The sequence below is a fragment of the Macaca fascicularis genome, chromosome 1 (assembly GCF_037993035.2).
Source record: "Macaca fascicularis isolate 582-1 chromosome 1, T2T-MFA8v1.1".
Lineage (NCBI taxonomy): Eukaryota > Metazoa > Chordata > Mammalia > Primates > Cercopithecidae > Macaca > Macaca fascicularis.
Genome location: NC_088375.1, coordinates 103,224,929 through 103,235,748, shown reverse-complemented (window position 1 = coordinate 103,235,748; position 10,820 = coordinate 103,224,929). Strand labels below are relative to the sequence as shown.

Sequence of the window (10,820 nt, the reverse complement as noted above, 5' to 3'; positions counted from 1 at the left end):
AGTGGGGAAAGTAGAGCAGGGACCAAAAGGAAATGTGTGGAGATTGAAGAGCTTCTCAGAGCATGCAACACATGCAAACAGTTTTGAAAATCACTGCTTTTTGGTCCACGCCTATCTTTCAGCTCAGGCCAGCATATGGTCCTGACTTGTCCTGCTCTTTGCACTCTAGAAACTGAGGGTCAGCTTGCCCAGCAAAAGGAATGGGGTTGCCTCTCTAGGTCCTTAGATAAGACCATACTATTGTGACTAGATTGCAATACTTCAACAATGATCTTGCAGGACCACCTGGTCTGGCCTGGGCCTTCCTGAGGCTGCAGAGTAACAAGAGTATGCGTTAAGGGTGCTAATATGAGCTCATCTACTAGAAGGCCTAGGCTCCTTCCCAAATCCAGAATTGCTCTGTGTATCATTTCCTCTTTGTGTTCCACAGCTCCAAATTTCCTTGAGTTCTCTCTCCTGCCCCAAACTAGCTTTGCATCAGATAGAATTTCCACAAATCCCATCTTTCTAGGTTCTCTCAAAAATAAGCACATAGACAATATTTCTTTTCACAGTTTTTCTACTATTATCTTTGGTGTCATCTAATTGCGTAGTCACAAGGGAACTTCATGAGCACAGACTTATGATAAAGAGAACATGGAGTAGGACTGCCATTTTCTAATTCAGCAAGAAGTCAAGAAGTATAGGATAGGTATGAAGGATAGTGAGATCTGTAAATATGTGACCTTTATAACTTCTCTATGACTTGCTTAGCTTTATTCTGCTTTTTTGTTAGCAAACTGTAGCTAAGCATGAAATAAAATAGAAGTTTTCAGGGTCAATGAGAACATTTTATCTGGCTACATAAAAAAGATGATTGCCTTTAGCATATTCAGTGCATAAACTACGTCATGTATCAGACACTGTGGTCAGTACTATGAAGGAATAAAGATGAATACAATAACAGTATCTGCTCTCAAAGAGGTTGCAGCTAGTGGGTGAGACTGATTCATAAGTAGTAGATTGTAATAAAAGAAAAGTTGAAATACAGATAAAATGTGTTCAAGAAAAGTAAAGTGAAATCCAATCCAATTATGAGGTTGTCCTTGAAAGATAAGTAGAGAAGCAATAGAGGAACATGATGGCAGGGTATTTCATATTAAAGGGAGAGCCTTATCAGTATCATACAAGGGCAGAAGCCTAAATATGCTTATAAAATGAGGAAGTGAGCCCCGTGATTCAAGGGTGGGGTATGTAAAAGGATGTGGTGGGAAAGGAGTCTGGAGAGACAAAGAAACTTGGTTATAAGTACCATTGAATCCTTGGGTAAGAAGTGTGGTCACTGATGTGTCATCATTTGGGAATGATAGACTGGCTTAAACAGGGAAATGGTATAAATAAAACCAGAAAATAACTCTGGCTGACTGTGAGTGGTGGGCCAAGAGGAATAATATCCTTAGCAAATATTAATAATAGTATGGAGAGAAACAGTGAGGGCTTGAGTGGGGAGCAACAAAGGAAAACAGAGAATCACTGAAGTGATTATAGTAGAACCAGAAGGCGCCATGTACAGCAGTATCATTCCTTCTACCAAAGGAAAATCAGAGACTCCACTGTTGGGGCTACATTTATAGGCTCAAAGAACCAACAAATGTCAAATCTAGAAGGGGTTCATGAGATTATGTTGTTTCGGCAGGTGGAAAAACTGAGAAGCCAAGAGATGTCTACTGACCCCAAGCTAGTACTGTGTTCACCGTTCCAGCAGTTCCTTAAGTGTAAGAGTGTAGCTTCCCACCCCTGAGGTCAAGGGCCTGTGAAGGCCAACATTTCATGCTCTTTTTAGGTTATATGTACCTTAATGTACTCAGTTTAAATGAGTTTTAGTTCACATTCTTTTCTGAGGCTTTGAGGTCAGAAAAGAGCTTCTTGAAAAAGAGATTAGAGAAGAAAGGATGTCTGAGTAAGAGAAGAGGTGCAGATGAGGGGATAGGTGTATTAGTTTCTGAGGATTGCTATAACAAATTACCACAAATTATCACAAACTGGTGGTATTTTGAGCTGGGTTGGGTAGTGGGTGCCTATAATCCCAGTTACTCAGGAGTCTGAGGTTGGAGGATTGCTTGAGCCCAGGAATTCAAGGCTGTGGTGTACTGTAATCCTACCTCTGCACTACAGCCTAACTGACAGAGCAAGATGCCATCTCCTAAAAAGACACACACACACACACACACACACACACACACACACAAATCCACAAATTTATTGTCTCACAGTTCTGGAAGCTAGAAATCCAAACTCAAGGTGTTTGATAGGAATAGAATTGAATCTGTACATTGTTTTGGCAATGTTTTTCACAGACTTAGAAAAAAAACTATTCTAAAATTCATGTGGAATCAAAAAAGAACCAAAATAGCCAAAGCAATCCTAAGCAAAAAGAACCAGCCAGAAGCATCATGCTTCCCAACTTCAAACTATACTACAAGACTACAGTAACCTAAACAGCTAGTAATGATACAAAAACAGACACAAAGACCAATGGAGCATGAGAACCCAGAAATAAAGCCACACACCTATAGCCATCTGATCTTTGACCAAGTAAACAATAACAAGCAATGGCGAAAGGACTGTCTATTCAATAAATATTGCTGGGATAACTGGCTAGCCATATGCAAAAGATCGAAGATAGACACCTTCTTTTCATCATCCACAAAGCTTAACTCAAGATGGATTAAAGATTTAAATTTAGGACTCCAAACTATAAAAATCTTAGAAGAAAACTAGGAAATACCCTCCTCAACATATGGCTTGGCAAAGAATTTTTGGCTAAGTCCCTAAAAAGCAATCGCAACAAAAACAAAAATTGGTAAGTGTGACCTAATTAAACTAAAGAGCTTCTGCACAGCAAAAATCAACTCAAGATGGGTTAAAGACTTAAATGTAAAACCTAAAACTATAAAATCCCTAGAAGATAACATAGGAAATACCATTCTAGACATAGGCCCTGGCAAAGATTTCATGACAAGGATGCCAAAAGCAATTGCAACAAAAACAAAAATTGGCAAATGGAATCTGATTAAACTAAAGCACTTCTACATAGCAAAAGAAATTATCAACAAAGTAATCAGACAACCTACAGAATGGGAGAAAATATTTGCAACTATGCCTCTGACAATGTCAAATATCCACCATCTATAAGGATCTTAAACAAATCAACAAGCAAAAGACAACCCCATTAAAAATGAGCAAAATATATGAACAAACACTTTTCAAAAGAAGACATACATGCAGCCAACAAACATATAAAAAATTCAGTATTACTAATCATTAGAGAAATGCAAATCAAAACCACAGTGAGATACCATTTCATGTCAGTCAGAATGGATATTATTAAAAAATCAAAAAACAACAGATGCTGGTAAGGCTGTAGAGAAAAGGCAATGCTTATCCATTGCTGATGGGAATATAAACTATAATAGTTCAGCCAGTTTAGATTTCCAAGCTGTGGTTTGGAGATTTCTCAGAAAACATAAAACAGAGCTGTCATTCAACTCAGCAGTCCCATTACTGGGTATATACTCAAAGGAATAGAAATTATTCTACCATAAAGACACATAAGGGCAAATGTTCATCACAGCACTATTCACAATAGCAAAGACACAGAATTAACCTAAATGCCCATAAATGGTAGACTGGAGAAAGAAAATGTGGCACATATATACCACGGAATACTATGCAGTCATAAAAAAAAGAATGAGATCATGTCCTTTGCAGCAACATGGATGGAACTGGAGGCTATTATTCTAAGTGAATGAACACAGGAACAGGAAACCACCCCAATGCCACATGTTCTCACTTATAAGTGGGAGCTAAGCACTGAGTACCCATGGACACAAGGAAGGGAACAATAGACACTGGGGTCTATTCAAGGATAGAAAGTGGAAGGAGGGGGAGGATTGAAAAAATATTTTTTGAGTACTATGCTTATTACCCGGGCAATGAAATAATCTGTACACCAAACCCCTGGTGACACACAACTTGTCTATATAAGAAACCTGCACATGTACCCCTTGAACCTAAAATATAATTCAGAAGTAAAAAACAAAAATGAGATCAAAGTGTTGGTAAGGCCATGCTCTCTCTGAAGCCTCTAAAGGAGGATCCTTTCGTGCCTCTTCTAGCATCTTGTAGCCACAAAAGTTTATTGGTTTGTAGATGCATGATTCTAATCTCTGCCTCCACCTTCATATAGCATTACCTCTGTCATTTGCGTCAAGTTTTCTGTTTTCATAAGGATATCAGTCATATTGAATTAGAGTCTACTCTAATAAACTGACGTCAACTTGATTTCCTTTGCAAAGACTCTATTTCCAAATTAAGTCACATTCACAGGTACTCTAGGTCAGAACTTCAACATATCTTTTTGAAGAGTCATAACAGGGGGGCACTGGAGACAAACCTGGCTGCACACTGTTTTTCCAGGTTGAATCTAGTAGTGAGAACTCTGCAAGAAAAGGTGTAAGTCTGATTCACTCTCAGAAGATTCTCTATCTTTGCCATACCTGCAGATGTCTGATCTGAATGTCAGAGGGCAAGCAAACAGTGAACACTGTCTTCTCAATTAGGCAGACGAGAATAGCAATGAGATTTACATTTTCTTGCAATTAAACAAAGCAACTGACTACTAGGGAAATCTTGGGGAAATTTCTACCCAAAGAAACTAAGCAGTTTTATCCCATTAGGGCATGATGACTTGAATTTCAGATGCAAGGGAGATAGTGTGTATGTTTTTGTATCAGCTGGTAGTAACAGGGCAGTCCTTTTGCCCCATTTGTACAGTATCCCAATGATGAAGGCAATCTTATTACTCTAAAATAAGTGAAACTTACTGAAATGACTAATAGACCTTAACTAGATGACAAAAGGTCAAGGTATAAAGGAAAGAGCTTTCCACATATTCAGAGTGTTGGAGCAGGAAGGAAACTTAGAAATCAACTAGCCCAGGAGTTTTCCCCCTATGAGAAGAATGACCAGGTTCAGATTTGAGTGAAGGAAAGTGTTTTTGATGTTGGACACAATGTGGGGGTAGAAGAGGAGAGAGAAAAAAAGTAGGAGAGATTTTTGAGGCAAACAGCCTTCCTCTTGGTTCATTCATGACTATCCTTCCCTGCTTTGAAGGGGGCCTGATGGCGCCTTCTAATCTGTGAATCATTCAGTAAGGACTCAATCTAATTCAGTTCCTTTCTCTTCAAATGGAAATTGAGGGCAAGAAAGATGCAGTGACTTGGCAGGGGTCACACAGTGGGGTAGTGTCAGAGTTGCCTCTGGAGCCCTGGATCCTGATTCTTTCTAGCTCATTGTGGTATCTTTCACCCATATCTCGTGACATAATACAAATCTGTTAGTGAGTCTTCCCAACTTTTCATTAACTTCCCAATGTAATGAGAAGATTTTGATATAGAGGCGATGGGCACTGGATCAGGGAGCATTGGTGTAGATTTCTGGAATTATGACCACCAATATCCACTTTTGACTATCTTCCTTGTGTGTATTACAGTCTTCTTTTTGCACTGCTTTCTATAAGGACATTATATCAAGTGTTAAAAACTATTATATTGACATACTGCTTTACTGTGTGACCTTGAACAAGTTAGATAATCTCTTCGGACCCCAGTTTTCTTTCTTGAACATTGACAAATAATGTAACTGGTATATTAAGCAAGCAAAACTCATGCAACTTCTCTCTGCTAAGGTATGTTCACTTCTTTCCAAGAGTCACATCTCTCACATAGGTAACCTATATGTGTTCATGGAACACAAATTAAGCATTCTTTATTCCAGCAAACTCTAGGAGAGCAAGGCCTAGAGAGCTGAATCATCTTAATAGCTTTATTCAGCCTTTATTCATGATTTAAAACAAAACAAAACAAAACAAACTCTCAATAAACTAAAAACGAAAGAAATTTTTTAAGTTGATAAAGGATAATGATGAAGAACCTCTAGTTACCACACTAAGATTAGAAAAAAAATCAATAAATTCTATTCTCACTGCCTGTATTCTACATTGTGTTATCTGCCCTTGCCAGTGCAATGTGAAAAGACAAAAATTATAAAAGTCATAAAAATTGGAAAAATAAAAAGGTAAAACTGCTATTATTTGAAGACAACTTAGTTATGTTCATAGAAAATATATGGTTTCTACCAAAAAAACACCTACCAAAAAATAATAATTTATCAAAATTGGAGGATTTAAGGGAAAAATACAAAGTCAGTTTCCTTTTAATAGGCTAGGAGCAAAGAAATGGAAAATAACATTTCAAAACAACGCCATTTACAATAGCATCAACATATATTAAGTACCTAGGAAACGATCTAACGAAATACTTACAAAACTGCTGCACTGACAATGACAAAGCATCACTGAGAGAAATTTGAAACCTAAATAAATGGGGAATTATACCTTATTTGTAGATAGGCATATTCAAAAATGTTACGAATCTCTTCTCCCTAAATTAATCTATAGATTTAGTGCAATCCATACCGAAATCCCAGTATGCTTTTTTGAACATGTTGAATAGCTACTTCTAAAATTTATTTAAATGCAAAAGTTTAGAATATCCAAAACAATTTTAAGAAAATAAGTAATGTATAAAATGTCTTCGACACTCTGATTTCAAGACTTAATACAGTAATGAAGACAGTATGGTATTGGCATAATGACGTACAAATAGATCAATGGAACACACAGAATTTGTACATAAAACCACATACCAAAAATCAGTTTTTTTCTTTTTAAAAATATTTATGTATTTATTTATTTATTTTTGAGATGGAGTTTCACTCTGTCACTCAAGCTGGAGTGCAGTGGCACTGATCTCAGCTCACTGCAACCTCCACCTCCTGGGATCAAGCAATCTTCCTACCTCAGCCTCCCATGTAGCTAGGACCACAGGTACATGCCACCACGCCTGGTTAACTTTTTGTATTGTTGGTAGAGACGGGGTTTCACCATGTTGCCCAGGCTAGTCTCAAACTTTTGAGCTCAAGCAATCTGCCTGCTGCAGCCTCCCAAAGTGCTGAGATTATAGGCATGAGCCACTGCACCCCAGTTGATTTTTTTTTTAAACCAAAGTGCCAAGTCAGTGCACTGAGGAGAAGAAAGACTTATCAGCAAATAGTGCCAGGTCAACTGCCTATCTGTATGGAACACAAGAACCGTAGATTTTTTTTTCTGAATACAATAATAATAATAATAACAATTGAGACAGATCACAGAGTTAAGTACAAAACACAGTTCCATAAAGCTTCTAGAGGAAAACATAGGAAAATGTCTTGGTGGCCTAAGGGTAAACAGATTTCTTAGAAAGGAAACAAAAAGCTTTACTCATTTAAAGCAATATGATAAATTGGTCTTCATCAAAATTAATTTTTTTCTTTTAAAGGACACAATTTTTAAAAGAGCAGCCAGAATAGAAAAAAGATATTTGTCCCTTGACTATTACAAAAAATTCCTACAAAACAAAGATAAAAGATTATGAGCAATTCAATCAAAAGTGGCAAAACTTTTGAACAGACACTTCACAAAAGAAGACGTGTGAATGTTCAATAAGCATGTGAAAAGGTACTTAACCTCATTCATCATCAGGGAAATGTGCACTAAAGTTACAATGAAGTATACATCATATCCACCAGAATGTCTCTAATTGAAAAGATTGACAACACTAAATGTTGATGAAGATGTAGAGCAACTGGAACTTTCATATATTGCTAGTGATGATATGAAATGGGACAGTAACTTTGAAGGACTGTTCAGTATTTCTAAAATTAAACGTACACCTACCCTGTGACCCAGCAATTCCCTTCCTAATGTTTATTCCAGATAAATAAAAATATATGTCCTAAAAAGACTTATACAAAAATGCATATAATGATCTTACTCATCATAGCCAAAAACTGGAAACAACCTAAATGTTCATCAACAGGAGGATAAATAAATTTCAATATATTCATATAGTGGTGAAATATTTAACAATTTTAAAAGGTAAACTACTGATACATACAATAACATGCATGAATTTCACAAACATTATATCAAATGAAACAAAGCAGAACAAAAAAGAATACACTGTATGATTCCATTTATATGATGTCTAACATCAAGCAAAACTAATTGATAGTAGTAAACATCAGAAAAAAGTTGGTCCAGGGTGAGAAATGTGTACTGAACAGAAAGAGGGATAAGAGAATTTCTTGGTGTGATGTACGTTCTATATTGGAGGCTAGATAGACACATGGGTAGATACAGTTGATCCAAATATAGATATAGGCATAGATAGATGTGGATGTATATATGAAATAGTGGATTAATTGCACAAATAATTATTGATCAGCTACTATGTACAAGGTACTGCTGTGGACACTGGGGATCCATTAGTGATTAACACAGACAAAAACTCTTCTTTCTCAATAGGGTTCACATTCTAGTCAACATGTAATCAAATTAATTAGCTGCATTATTATCTGAAATAGGCAACAATTAGAAACAATCTTTATGTCCATCAACAGAGGAAAGTTTAAATTAATTATGTTACATCCTTGTAATGGGATATTATTCAGCTATAAAAGTGAATAAATTTTTTATGTACTGGTGAGAATCATCTTTAAGACTTCTCGCTTACTGAAGATAGTAAGATACAGTAAAATGTGTATAGTGTGCTGCCATTTGTACAAAAATGAGAAGCAAACATATATGTACTTAGCTATCTGTTTATGCATAAAATTTCTCTGAAATATTACCTAAGCAATTGATAAAATAGGTTGCTTCCAAAAGTTTATCTTAACTAAATGAGGATATGCATGATCTTTCATACATTTTAAATTTGGAGCCATGTATATATAATGTATTTAGCAAATAAATAAAACAACAATTGTTTAAAATATTTTACAATTGGAGAAACAAACACACATATTTCTTTCTTTTAATTATACTTTAAGTTCTAGGGTACATGTGCACAATGTGCAGGTTTGTTACATATGTATACATGTGTCATGTTGGTTTGCTGCACCCGTTAACTCATCATTTACATTAGGTATATCTCCTAATGCTATCTCTCCCCCTTCACCCCACCCCATGACAGTCCCCAGTATGTGATGTTCCCCACCCTGTGTCCAAGTGTTCTCATTGTTTAATTCCCACCTATGAGTGAGAACGTGCAGTGTTTGGTTTTCTGTCCTTGCTACAGTTTGCTCAGAATGATGGTTTCTAGCTTCATCCATGTCCCTACAAAGGACATGAACTCATTCCTTTTTATGGCTGCATAGTATTCCATGGTGTGTATGTGCCACATTTTCTTAATCCAGTCTATCATTGATGGACTTTTGGGTTCGTTAAAAGTCTTTGCTATTGTGAATAGTGCCGCAATAAACATACATGTGCATGTGCCTTTATAGCAGCATGATTTATAATCTTTTGGGTATATACCCAGTAATGGGATGGCTGGGTCAACTGGTATTTCTAGCTCGAGGTCCTTGAGGAATCGCCACACTGTCTTCCACAATGGTTGAACTAGTTTACAGTCCCACCAACAGGCAAACACACATATTTCTAAGCAACTTAAAATCCTCCATAGCCAGGGTCGACTAGGTACTGAGCGTGCCAGGCTCTGCAGAGTGGAGATTTAAATCCAAGGTCATGGCAAAACATCTGAAGTTCATCACCGGTGCTGTGATGGTACAGGAAGGAAATGTGGAAGGTGCATACAGGACCCTAAACAGAATCCTCACTATGGATGGGCTCCTTGAGGACACTAAACGTCCACAGTATAATGAGAAGCCATGCCACCAGTGACAGAGGGAAAGCTATGCAAGGTGCCAGCAGATCTACAACATGGAAATGGCTCCAAGATCAACTTCTTGATGCGAAAGAATCAGGCAGATCTGTGGCAGGGTTGCTGAGGCCTGTGGATGGGACACCCAGTATGAAACCCTCATCCAATTTTGTCTCCATCTCTTTTCTTTTTACAATCTCATTTTCTATTACCGTTCTCTGCAATAAACTCAATCATATGTTTGCAAGAAGGCCTCCACATATAGAAACAATCCCATTAGTCAGCAGTGAACCCTGTCTTTTATTAAGTGAAAGAACAAACTGAGTCTGAAAGTAGTCTAGGAGTAGAATGGTATTTGCTAGGGCTGGAGGAGGGGGCAATGAGGAGTTATTGTTTAATAGGCACAGAGTTTCAGTTTGGGAAGATGAAAAAGTTTAGGAGATGATGGCCGGGCATGGTGGCTCACGCCTGTAATCTCAGCACTTTGGAAGACTAAGGCGGGCAGACTACTTAAGACGAGGAGTTCAAGAAACCAGCCTGGCCCATATGGTGAAGCCTCATCTCTACTAAAAATACAAAAAAAAAAAAAAAAAAAAAATAGCCAGGCATAGTGGCAGGTGCCTGTAGTCCCAGCTACTTAGGAGGCTGAGGCAGGAGAATCACCTGAACCTGGGAGGCAGAGGTTGCAGTAAGCCAAGGCCATGCCACTGCACTCTAGCTCAGGTGACAGAGTGAAACTCCACACACACACAAAAAAACAGGAGATGGATGATGGATGGTGACGGTGGTTGCACAAAAAGGTGAATGTGTTTAATGCCACTGAACTGTATACTTAAATGGTTAAGATGGTAAATTTTATGTTTTACTACAATGAAACATTTGTTGAAAGTAAAAAAAAAAAAAAAAAAAAAAACAGTCCTCCATAGCTGATAGGATGGTGTAAATTCATTTCTGAAAAGTTGGCTCTGCCTCTCATAGTAAGTTCAAGGATCCATTAGAGTGGAATGCCCTCTGCTG

At 37.4% G+C, this 10,820-nt stretch overlaps 1 pseudogene; it reads left to right on the top strand.

The window, feature by feature from the left end:
* The first annotated feature begins 9,667 nt into the window (after window positions 1-9,667).
* Window positions 9,668-9,930, top strand: LOC102145202 (small ribosomal subunit protein bS21m pseudogene; annotated as a pseudogene).
* Window positions 9,931-10,820: the final 890 nt, after the last annotated feature.